Raw genomic sequence first — 13,315 nt, 5'->3', positions numbered from 1 at the left:
CATGATCACAAGTCACAACTAAACATTCAAACGGCGACAAAGTATTTATAACCCTGATCGCCGAGAATGCAGGTAGGTACAGTGAGATCGTTGCTTGTGTCGATACCCCACGGCAGTGCGTAAGCCTTAGGTGGGTTTTGTTATTGTATCAAATAAAACTCGTGCAATTGCAAACTTTTATTAATTTGAGGTTTTGTAAGAAGCAGTAAAATAGCTCAAAGAAGAAAAAACGTTTCACGAAACAGTGCGGCAGGTATGTTTGGGTAATGATACTTATTTCCTCGCCTTCGCTATTTTACCGTAGAGCGCACCGCTGGTCTGGCAACCATTCAGCCAAGACATGGAGGAAAGAATACCTTTTCTTTCCTCCATGAGCAAAGATGTTACCGAATGGGGGCCTTTTGTTATTGTTATTGGTAACTTATGCTTCAATATGCTGCGGTCCGTGCTTGTTGACGAAAAAAGGGGCAGTTTGCTATCATCGCTGACCTCTTTTACCCTTGGGCGTCAGTATAAAACGTCCACAAATTCAGTGGTAACCTTGAACAGGGCGCAGGCGAGTCGCCCACAGCAAGCATGCAGCGGTGCCCACAGAATCTGCTTCAAACACACGGCTGGCGAGCCGTGCGTTAGCGTGGCGGGCACATGGTAATAATAAAAAGAAAGACAGCGAGAAAACAAGAAAGCAGCACATCACAGGGGAGGTGTTGGTCATAGTCGTCGTATGCGCCCGATCGGCGAAAGCCACAGTGCAACGATGAACGGTTTCGTTTTCGGCGTCTGCGCCGACAGCAGATCGCAGACGACAGGGGAGAATATTTCCTCCCCCGTTTCGGTGTTTCGTAGAGGCCGTACAGAGGGCGCTACGTGTAATTAGCTAAAGGGAGAATCTCGCTGGTCCGGGGGAGAAAACCCTCGATTTCCTCCTTTTTTCTACCCTTTTTTCTTAGAGTGTATATCCTATTCATGGTTCCCTTCGGGAAGATGGGTGTAATTTTCCTTATTGTATGCGTATATACGCGAGTGAGACGAGATTGAAGTGGTATCTAAAGGTCTTTATTTAGGTTTGCACGTCTTCTTACTTTGAGTATGACGGCCTTATGGTCGCTGAAGTGCACAGTCAGTGGATCTCGTAGCAGCGGTTGTATAGAGTCGTCGCCGTTGCAGTTGGTAAAGACGAGATCGATACACGTTCCGTGGATTGTAGTTGGGTGTAATTGCTGTTAGTGTTTGTGCTGATGCTCTCACTTAATTGCGTCAGCACACTCACTTACGGGGCTGTTGCTTCCATCCTACTTAATCTGAAGAATCACGGAATCAAGCGCAAGCACAACCGGAGTTGTTGTTGTTGTTGTTGTTGTTGTTCCTCTTCTATGGCACGTACCCACGTGGGGGATCGGCAAATAAACGGTGGTGTGCGGACGCCGGACCACCGCCGATGCCGTGGGACATACCCCCGAGTATAAGACGTGGGGGATTGGCCATGAAACGGTGGTGTGCGGACGCCGGACCACCGCCGACGCCGCGGGACATACCCCCGAGCATAAGACGCTCCCCATCTAAAAACGTGCGTTGTGCTGCTGAGCCCAAGGTCCCGTGCTCGATACTGGCCGCGGTAGCTGCTTTTCTGATGGGGGCGAAAAGCGAAAACGCCCGGCTGTGTAGATTTCGGCGCCCTACGTGGTCAAAATTAATCCGGAGCTGTTTACTACGTTGTGACTCATAGCCCAATCAATCAATCAATCAATCAATCAATCAATCAATCAATCAATCAATCAATCAATCAATCAATCAATCAATCAATCAATCAATCAATCAGTCAGTCAATCAATCAATCAATCAATCAATCAATCAATCAATCAATCAATCAATCAATCGATCAATCAATCAGTCACATGGTTGCAAGAAGGCCAGTTCTTGGATAAGTGAGCCAGGAAAATGCTCTTTGAATGTCAGGCTGTGACCTAATTTTTGTAGCGCTGATAACTGCGTGCAGAACGTTGGATGCCAAAGCCATAACCTTTCATTTAGAACTGGAATATTGAGGTATATTTATCTGGCGTAAAAGAAACAGCCAAGTAACTTTTTCTCTCGTATACACGAAATTAAGCGAGAAAAATGTAAAGAAACAAAACTTTCTGCATAGGCTTGTTTTCCAGCGACTCTCCTTGGAAGGGAAACCCTAACTGAAGCATTGTGCAGGACCTCTGTGCCGTGCGACAAAGCGAATGGTTTGCGCTTCGTTAGTAAGACCGCCAAGTTCTCCCTTTGCTCTGCTTCTGACATCTGACTCGTGTGCGTACTTCTTGTAATTCCCTGTAAGCTACCCCATTCCTTGTGGGTCCCATCGTTGTTCGCGCTAGCTTTTTTTTTTGCCTCTACATCCGGGCTTAGGTTGCTCCCCCTTTCGCATGTGGCAAATTTGACCTCGGAGCTTCTAACTCCTATTCTCAAACGTGCTTGCAACAATAGGAAGAAAACATAGATCAGAAAAGAATCGTTAATGTTTGCTTGGATAAACACACACAAAAAGCAAATAAAACACGTTGCAAATAAGGCAGGAAGCAGAGTAAGACAGCCACGGCAGCAACTTGGGATGTCGGGCACGCGCCTGCCGCGTACGCAAAGTCAGGCGCACATTTGGGTAGGCAAACGATTATTCGGCGCAAACTTGTACTCAGCACCGCTCCGCTTCTGCCTTGCCCTCCGTCCCCGCCCCCAAGCTTCATCAGAGCAAACGCCCTCAACCCCCCCCCCCCTTTTCGTTTGTTATTTTCTGCTTTACTCCTAGCTGCGCCCCGGGCATTGCTTCCACTTGCGTTTGTCATTTTCTGGGTGTTCGACGATCGTTAGCATCCGTCCGCGTCCTGACTGTGCTCAAATGAGCGCTCGAGGCAGTGTGACGCTGAAGAGAAAGAAGAGGCGGGAAAGGAAGTGAAACTCAAGAACTTCCGTGCCTCTGCAAGATTTTTCGGGCTGCCGCTTTTTCTTCTTCCTTAACATATGGATGCAAAAAAGGTCACACGAGGACAACAAAATTCCTTCTGCATGCGCGGGACACTCGCTTTGCTTTTATGACACAGTGAAAACAGCGCTAGTTGGCGAGCACCTTCGGAGAGACGAGAAGCAGTTATCAGGCAGCGTTACGGAGAGTCGTTGTTCTCTGCCCCTCTGCTGCATGTAGTCGAGAGTGATCGGGGTGAGAAAAACCAAATTATAGAGAAAAAAAAGTAGGAGAGATCAAGAGGACAAATGTTTACCGACCGTGGTTCTGAGGCGGCAGCTGTCCCAGCAAGAAAGATGAAGGGAACACCTGTAAATACCGTTAAGTTGTCTGTTATTTCGACTCAAGATGATCTCTCCAGTGTTGATGATTGCGAGCGGCGCAGCGCTATCAGCTTTGGAAGCTGCCATTCTTCCCCTGACCTTGTCAATATAGTTTTTACATTTGGTGGGTACAAACAAAAAAGGGCAAATATTTCCACATTCTGAGTGGTTTATCTTCAAACGTGCGCAACATACGAAAAACTTGGTCAAACAAAACTGTTTCCGTAAGTGACGCCACAAAGTTATTTGCCCTGTATACCAGCTTTCCGGCTTCCTGGAATGCAACTCCCGCTGTTATGGTCATGCCGCGAATCTGGGTCAAAATTTCAAAGATTATCATAAGACAGTTAGCCCTTATTGGCCTCCCCGCAAAGTGGCAAAAAGCAATTAGTTGCGGGAAGGGGTGCCGTAATGGATGAAATGACCTTCACTAGGAGCGCATGCGCTTCGAAGCGTCTGGGCAAAAAGTACACACGCAAAAATGAAGGGTCTTCGAGGTTCTTTATTGCCAAAACCCGAATTTTGATGCTAAATACGGCAGCAATTAATTGTTATAGAATAAAGTAACTACGTTAGAAAAGCGATTATTAATGATGTCTAGCCGAGGCTATATGGTGGCTCTCGGGCAATAATTAATTGCAAAGCGTCTTTATCCCAGCGATAACGGTAGGAAAAGCAGTAAAAAACGAGAAAAGTGGTTTCATCAGCCCCGCATAATTAAACACAACACGCGAGCAGACGGGCCGGCTGAAGTGCCTGACAGAAGAGAGAGATAGAGAGAGAGAAGAAGCATACAAAGCGTTCATAAGTGTTGCTGTTTTCGTTTCCTTTTGCGGATAACCCAAACAGGCGGAGCCTACTGTCGAAGTAGCTCGTGGAGCTTCCGCCAGAAATTACGATGGGGCTTCAAATACAACTAAAAAGAAAAAAAAACAGAGGCTCACACTGATATTGAAGGTTGGCAGGAAAGGGGCCGTCCAGTTTCTGTCTGGCCTAAGTGCGCAATTTCATTCGTTGTTACGCTATCGCCACCGAGTCAAATACCGAATAAATATTAAAGCGAAACCATTCTTTAAGGGCAGCCACAATATTATGTAACCCTATTATGTCGCAGTCTATATAAACGGTCATTTCATCATGTCAAGTATTAGGCAGATGGTTTAATGGGCTCAGTGGGTTTCACCACATCACCTTCTTTTTTTTTTGCGTTTAGGCGGATGACGTCGCAACACGAAATGAGTAGCCCTAAGAGGAATATGGAGAAATTAATCAATCAATAATCAATAATATTTAGATCGACCGCATTATGGTTAATATTATTAATACTGTTATTGTTATTATATTTGTGGCGTGGCGCGCTGTGTTTATATAACGTAAGTGCTTTTCGGCTCACTTACGCGCGACTGCGGACTGCGGTTCTCTCCCTCTTCTCTTTCCCACGCCGACCCACCGACACCAGACGCCGTGCCTGCGGCCGCGGGGTGCTCGCCCCTCGTGTGCTCGGAGCGAGAAATAAACAGTTCTTGTCTGACTGAAGAAGCGTTGAGTCGTGTCTGCGGCCCTGGCCGATCTCTTTTTCCCCGACGGCTGCTCTGCGCCGTCACATTTGGCGCCCGAACGTGGGACCAGGGATTTTAAGCACTTATTCAGCGTATGTGGGGTCTGCGCTCTCTTCGACCACCCCTTCTGTCACCGCTTGCTACAGGTCGACGTCGCCCACGTTTTGTGAACATAATGGAGCCATCCATCGAAAGTTTCGCAACCATGGACGACACGGCCAAGACGGAAGCGTACAAAGCCTCCGTCGAAGAGGTAAGAAGTTTGAGGGAAGAAGTTGAAGAGATGCGGCGACAACTGACGGAGCTGAAAACAGCAGCCTCGCCATCCTCACAGACTTCTACAGTGCGTCAGCCGCCAGCAACTGACATTGAAGTGCAGCTGCAAGCTACGCAAGAACTCATCGCGGATATGCTTTCCCCAGTGTTGTGCCGCCTCGACCAGATCGAAGCAGGGATGCGTGGAGCTTCTCCACCTGCGACAGGCAGCGAGGACTCCGACACGAGTGCTTCAGGTACTCCGGTGAAAACCAAAAAGAAGAAAGGCTCACCACAGCCAGGAACCTCGGTAAAATCCGAAACTACAGGAACTCCGGGTAAGGAGAAGGCGCCTCTCACTTCCGTTGCGGCTGCCTCACTTCCAATACTTGGAAAGGACGTCACGGCTTGGCTCTACCAAACAGAGTTTTGGTTCAAAACCTTCAGAATTGCCAACGACGTAGCCATCCCCCTGATCGTTTCGAAATTGCCACCGAAGGACTTCATGTGGATGAGACACCACCTGAAGACAGCGGACGTCACAACCTGGGATCAGCTAAAATCAGTTTTCCGCAAGCGCTACAACCTGGATGATGAAGTCGAAACGAAGCAGAAGATGTACGGCGCGAGCCAGCGTTCTGGAGAGTCATGCACGGACTTCGCCCTCCGAAAATTGGAGCTCATCGAGCAGTGCAGCTACCCCGAGGCCGAAGCCGAGAAATGCAAGTTAATCCTGGCCACTCTTTCACAGAAAGCCAAGAAGCATTTCTTCGACAAGACTTTCAAGTCTCTGGACCAGCTGTTCGATTCACTACTGCGCTTCGACCAAGTGTCATCAACTACAGGTAAAGCGCCAGCACTCACCGTGACCGTCGGTACACTGAAGGCTGCACCACCCAAAAAGCAAAGCGCACCTGTTTCTCCCTCAAGGAAACAACCACCCACCAGATCCGGAAGCAGCACGCCCCCAACTTCGTCTCCTCGAATGTCGAGAAACGCTGCAGGGATGTCGCAACCAGCGTCACCTTCACACAGCGCTCAGCGTTCAACTCCCCAGCAGACACAGGTACGTCGTCTTTGCCTCAACTGCAAGAAATCTGGACATTTCGTCACGCGCTGTAGACAGCCGTTGACACAGCAGTTTTTGGAATGACAAGAGCGCTTCACCAGTGCCAGCCAGGGAAACGACGACGTGATGCCTCTGACGCCCGTGAGAGGTCATCATTAGTCAAGCGTGTTGCATGTCACACGGAAGCGGGCGGAAAAAGCATCGATGTTTCCATTGAGAGAAGAACGATCTCAGCACTTTTGGACTCAGGAGCAATGAGAAGCCTAATGAATGTTCTCTTGGCACAGCAGCTTGAGCTAGAAATTAAGCCATCCTCCCTGCATTTAAAAGGAGCAAACGGCCAGCCACTGATCAATTTAGGAGAAGTGACTGCGTCGATTGTTGCTGACGGCCAAGCATTCCTCCAAACCTTCATCGTTGTCCCTCACCTCGAGAGCGAACGACTTCTCCTTGGGAATGACTTTCTGGTGACATCGAAAGCCATTATTGACTGGGGTACGAACACCTTTCAGGTGCCTAAGCCTCAGCGACTTTCGAAGATTAACCTTATAAAGCAGACCCACATCCCAGCAACATCGCGGAAGCTTGTAAAGGTGAAGTTCGCTAGCTCACCCCAATTGGAAGAAGAGGCACAGATGGAGGTTGGGGGAACGCGCTTGCTATTTGAGCGACACTCCGTTCTTCTCGAACCGGCGCTAATAAGCTCAACGGAACGATTATTCTACGTTCTCTTGACGAACTGTTCAACGCAACCTGTTATCCTGACTCCTGGCATGACAGTGGGATTGGCGGAAGTCGTCTCCGACATTACAGAGTTTGATATCAGCGCTGACGAAGCAGAGAATATATTCCGCTGCACTACTTTGCCGTCTCCTGAGGATATGGAGGAACCAGCGTCCGCCCCTTGCAGTGAAGCTCAGCATCAGACCTTAAACTTGAATGGCATTTCATTCAATGTTGGTTCAACGCTGACACATAGCCAGTTCGAACAAGCAAAGGAGTTCTTCGCAGCAAATCTCGCATGCTTTTCCACAAGTAGTGCAGATGTTGGGAACTGTTCCGTTGAGGAACACACAATACCGACCGGAGACGCAAAACCAATCGCACAAGGCGCTCGCCGACTATCTCCTGTTCAACGCGACATCGTGAAAGCGATGATCAAGGACCTAATTGATGCCAAAATAATTGCACCATCCAGAAGTCGATGGGCATCACCGTTGGTACTGGTCACAAAAAGAGATGGCTCAATACGCATTTGTGTCGATTACCGGCGCCTCAATGCAGTCACGGAAGACACAGTCTATCCTATGCCAAGAATTGAAGACGCATTGCAAGCTCTCACTGGCTGCAAATTCTTCTCAGTCATGGACTTGGTTTCAGGCTTTTACCAGATTCCAATGAACCCTGCCGACACTGAAAAAACTGCATTTGTGACTCAATGGGGACTCTACGAATTTCTTCGTATGCCTTTTGGATTGAAAGGAGCACCCTTCACGTGCCAGCGCGCAGTGGATTCAGTGATTGGAGACCTCAAGTACGACAACGCTCTAGTTTACATGGACGACTGTGTCATCTATAGCAAAACATTTGAAGAACACCTGAGCCACTTGCAAGAAGTCTTCGACCGATTTCGCAAGGCTGGACTTAAGTTCAAACCACAGAAGTGTTTTCTCTTTTGCACATCAATTGTTTACCTTGGACACGTTGTCACAGAAAAAGGAGTTTCTCCGGATCAGAGGAAACTGGCAGCTGTGAAGAATTTCCCTCCACCGAGGAATGTCCAAGAGCTTCAGTCATTTTTAGGACTCACGTCGTACTTCAGGAAGTTTATCTCAAACTACAGCGTTCATGCCGCACCTTTGCGCGCGCTGTTGAAAAAGGACACTCCATTCCAATGGGAAGACCCGCAGCAAGATGCTTTCGAAGCACTAAAGGCTTGCCTTTGTGAGCCACCGCTGCTGAAGCTATTTTCAGACGATTTGCGGTTAAACGTTCAAGTGCACACGGACGCATCGCGGCTGGGTCTAGGAGCTTTACTTCTACAAGAGGACGAATGTAGAAAGTTACGGCCTGTAGTCTACCTGAGCCGATCTCTCAAAGGCGCTGAAAACAACTACACCTCAACAGAACTCGAAGCGTTAGCCGTGAAATGGTCCTTGGAACAACTTCGCCCCTATCTAATGGGACGGAAGTTTCAAGTTGTGACTGACCATCATGCGCTCTGTTGGGTGATGCGCTACAAAGAGGGAAATCAAAGATTACTCCGTTGGTCTCTTGTCCTGCAAGAGTTCGATTTTGAGGTAATCTACAAATCCGGCAGACTACACGGTCCTCCTGATTGCTTGTCTAGAATCCCTCACCCTGAAGAAAACTCCGACCAAGTTCTTCAAATTTCTTCTGAAGAAGTACGCCAACCGTTGGCAAACTTCGATGAAGCACAATATGCAGACGCTTTCTGCAAAGACATCTTCAGCTTGTTAGCGGGAGAATCCGGTACGAGAAAACAGCAGAAGCGAGCACGATCTAAGTTCGTCATACACGACGGCGTTCTCTACAAGAGAGATCAGGGCCCGATTCACCAACGCTTTCTGATGTGCCTACCTGCAAGCAAAAGGGCTGAAGTTGTTAACGAATTTCACGGAGGCAAGTACGGAGCTCACATGGGTATCCGACGCACGTTCGAAGCCATCCGCTTGAAATACTTCTGGCCGAAGATGTACAAGCAAATCAAAAGTTTTGTCAACCATTGCGACCTTTGTCAACGAATGAAGACTTCACCAGTTGCACCGTTAGGTCTCCTGCAGCCGATTGAAGTGCATTCTCCATTCCACACGATTGGTCTCGACATTGTTGGACCATTCAAGTCGTCACGGGGATACAAGTACATCATCGTTGCTATCGACTACTTAACGAAGTTCGTAGAGGCCAAACCGGTCCGCAACATAGAAGCCGTGACTGTTCAAAAATTCATTGAACGTCGGATCATTCTGAAGCATGGCTGTCCAGCGGTAATTATTACCGACCGTGGCACTCAGATGATGGCAAAATCTACGGCTGCATACCTTCAGCACCGTGGAATTCGCCATTCGCCTACTACAGCCTATCACCCAGCTGCGAACGGACTGTGCGAGAGGGCCAACAAGACACTGAAGCAAATGATCAGCATGTTGACCGCCAAAGGCGAAAAATGGGCTGATATATTACCATACGTTGTGTTTTGTTACAACACCGGCTACCAAGACACCATTCGGGAGACGCCCTTTCTTCTGGTGTACGGCAGAGATCCAGTGTTGCCTCTCGACGTCAGCTTCAATCGCAAAGAACTTGCCGAGCTCCGGGAATCATCAGATTACGCCGCGCTAGTACGTGAGCGACTGAACGAAGCTCGGACATTGGCATCAAAAAACATCAAACTGGCGCAAGAACGGCAGAAGACCTACTTCGACAGGGGCCGCAAGGATATCACGTTTGAAAAAGACCAGCTGGTGCTCCTAAAGATACCTCCCGTCGGCATCAAAGCTCAGCGGAAGTTCACCGGTCCTCATCGGATTGTGTCTCGTGTTTCTCCAGTGAACTATGAGATTGAACTCATGGACGGTTCGTGCCGCGAAATAGTTCACGTGGAAAAGCTGAAGCCATACTTGTCGCCCATTGCAGAGTTCTCGCAGCCGTGTTGTGACTCTCAAAACTAAGTGTTTCCTGTCTACAGCCCGCAGGGGAGTGTTAAACATAAATGTCGGGACGACATTTTTCAGAACCCCGGAATGTGGCGTGGCGCGCTGTGTTTATATAACGTAAGTGCTTTTCGGCTCACTTACGCGCGACTGCGGACTGCGGTTCTCTCCCTCTTCTCTTTCCCACGCCGACCCTCCGACACCAGACGCCGTGCCTGCGGCCGCGGGGTGCTCGCCCCTCGTGTGCTCGGAGCGAGAAATAAACAGTTCTTGTCTGACTGTAGAAGCGTTGAGTCGTGTCTGCGGCCCTGGCCGATCTCTTTTTCCCCGACGGCTGCTCTGCGCCGTCACAATATTGTAATCTCTTTTCAGGGTAATCAATGCTGTTCTTTTATTCCCCTTTGAAATATGTGCATCGCGTTTTGCTCGTTTAATGCTCTGTGCGAAAACACAAGGGTCTCCGTTCCTGGGTACGCTGGCAACCCAGCGTACTCAGGATTGGTTATGGAGCGTACCCAGGGTATGAAGGATTGGTTTATTGATGAACTAATTAAATGATTGATGGTATATTATTATATTATTATTATTATTCGCATGACCCATGCTCTATCCGTATTTTTTTCGTTCTGTTGCCTGCGCCTTTGTTTTCCACGTATACGTACGGCTGCCTGATGCGATGGCCAAGGCGAAGCATCGCTTCGTCCTCCTTCCGGTGTTAGGCACCCTGTATTCCTGATAACGAAGTAGTCTGAGGTGTTTGTGACACACTAAATTGCAGTGTTGTGGTTTGACAATGTGGTCTACATTATTGAATATTTTTGAAAGGACGTTGCTCTAACGTAAATAATGCCACACCAACGTCAGGAAATACGGTTCTACTACTCTCTACTGGGCACTTAATTTCGTTTGAAAGCTTCCAAGACATTTGTTGTCTCGACAGCTTATTTTGGAGTGCAAGACTACTGTGGACAAGATCCTTATGTCGTTTCTGGCTCCACGGTTAACGTATTGCGTGAGAAATTGATGGATCATGCCGCAAAAAATTTTCGCCGTCGATCTGTGGAAACAGAGTGCCAGAACAAGAAAAATACAGAGCGATCGCATTGAGGGGAACGTCATGCAGAGCCCCGAACCAGTAGCGCCATCTATTGGGTGGCGCAGCACTCGCAACACTGTCTCGGCCCGAGTCACCGATTGTACGCGTTGTAAACTGGAGTGTGACGCGAGTGCAGGGTTCAGTAGGCGTCAAAACAGGATCCAATGAGAATAACGGTGCCGGTACTGGTGAGCAGCAAAAAAATTCTGCAGAAATTCAGAGAATTATCTACCAATGCGTAGCATTCTTATGCCGCCTGTTTCGAGTGCGAGTTTTTCCGGTCAAATTTCTGTTTTTTTTTCTAAATCCTCTGCGACCAATTATCTACAATTACGCTATTACAATGATTACACGTGAAACTTTCACGATATCTGCAAGATTGTGGAAATGCCATGCGTTATACGTTTGACCATTTTCCGTAATTTTTTAATATTTTTTTTAGTTTTTAGTTTTCAGTACGACCTATTGTCTCATTTAAGCTATTACAACGATTACGGGTGAAACTTTCGCGAAATCTTCATTATTGCGGAAACGCCATGCGGTATTGGTTTGGACATTTTCCGTAATTTCTTTATAATTTTGTTATTTCTTATTTTTTTTTTTTCAAAATTTCGTTGGACCAATTATTTCATTTACGTTATTCTAGTGATTAAGAAATTTCGCGATATCTGCATTTTCGTGGAAATGCAGTGCGTTACACGCTCCTGGCTGTGGGGGCACTTGGCAAAGAATGCTACGCATTAACAAGTGCTAGGCAACCACAGCCGCTGCTGAAGGGAGCAAACATGATTACTGGGGTGGTTAGGAGGCAAAGAATAGTTGGCTCGCTGTGCGAGGATCGTGCGAGAAACGCCGCGCTGTGGGCTTCTTAGCCGGAGAAACACGAGCGCGTTGTGTGTTTGCGAGGACGAGGAAATAAAAACTGGAACATTCTTATACGCCCACCGATAAATCTTACTATTACCATTACCATTCCCGAGTCCACGACCGCTGTGCAGTGGTGCCTTGTCTGTAAGCTCGGCGGGATGAACCAGACCTTACTTCTCCTTGAGCTCATTCCTGAGAAACTTAGCTGCGCTGAGCTCTTTTTTTGTCAGGCCAAGAGCTTCTGTAACAACACTGTTCCTTTTCGCGGCAGCTGATCACTTGTAGCGTCCTCTACAACGTCGATGTTTTCAACCGCTTACTGCAGCTGTTCAGTTCAGACAATTCCAGCGCATCTAGTTTTTATTGTCACCTAGGAGACTCTGTGGTTTATGCGTCGTTGAAGCTTAAGCGCAATCATCTACTTCGCCTCTTTATTGCAGTTCAGTGCCATGGCGTAACACATTTGAAGCGAAAGCTCTCTCAGTAAGACTGATGGCGTCGTGTCAAAAAACTAACGCATTCCCCCATAGACCGGTTGGTCGACCTAAAAGCGCTGCTAAGAGCTCTGGGCACACGGCGCATGCGTGAAACCGGGCTTCGATTGTTTCAAAACGGTTACTTGAAACTCGCGAAAAGGAACGGTTCAAGGTAAGACAATACGCGCAACGATCTTGAGGAAGGCGAACAGTAGTATCCCTTTATGTCATAAACCACGCATACATTTAGGCCGTTCACGGACGCGTTTACGTAGTGCGCGACGAACAATCGTCGCAAGGATTCGTTCTTCGCTTGCAGTGGCGGTCTTTGAAGGTTTGCCGATCGATTGGACGCAATTTCAGCGAAGGTTGGAGGCACTTTTAGCTAAGTATCTGGCGCACTATGAACCCACTTTTGATGCCGGAAAGCTTTGGCGCTTCTCTGAACGTTCTTCAGAGGGTAAGGGTGGTAAATTTTCATTGTTCCGTCGGATGGCATAAAGATTTTATTTGGCAGTAGTTGTTCTGCTCCATATGTGCTTGCGCATAATTTTGAGATTGTACAATTGAGATTGTACAATTTAAGGATTTTTATTCCAACTTTTGTCATGGCCATGTAAAAAAGTTTTTATTCACTTTGCTCTTTTTTCTTTGTAGAGTATTAGGTATATAATTCGTGTTTGGCAAAATGTACTTTTTGTTATGTTAAATGTTATTTTTGCTGCGTGTTTTTTTGTTTTTATTCATACTCTTCTGTTATGTCAATAACAAATAAATATTTCATTGATTAACTGATTCACTGATTAGTTCATGTATCACTGATTATTATCCGAATATTTTATCAGCCGGAGCTCCGTTTGCAGTCTTCTGAATGTCACGAAGCCGAGAGTTTTGCACTACACACGTAAAACGCATTCCATTTTTATCCATGCCTTATGGAAGGTGAGCCGCTACCGCGTGTGCCGAAAGTTTCGCACTTTTTGACAGGGCTC

The 13,315-nt window shown here is 47.5% G+C and overlaps 1 protein-coding gene across 2 annotated transcripts in view; it reads left to right on the top strand.

Annotated features, from left to right (window-relative positions):
- The window catches only part of LOC144169495 (neural cell adhesion molecule 2-like), a 326,391-nt gene that overhangs the window by 253,243 nt on the left and 59,833 nt on the right, over positions 1-13,315 (top strand). The gene's annotated exons all lie outside the window — the stretch shown is intronic.

This window comes from Haemaphysalis longicornis, unplaced genomic scaffold (genome assembly GCF_048455015.1).
Source record: "Haemaphysalis longicornis isolate Haplotype H1 unplaced genomic scaffold, Haemaphysalis longicornis Haplotype H1 scaffold_2, whole genome shotgun sequence".
Lineage (NCBI taxonomy): Eukaryota > Metazoa > Arthropoda > Arachnida > Ixodida > Ixodidae > Haemaphysalis > Haemaphysalis longicornis.
This window is presented reverse-complemented; position numbering and strand designations above follow the sequence as displayed.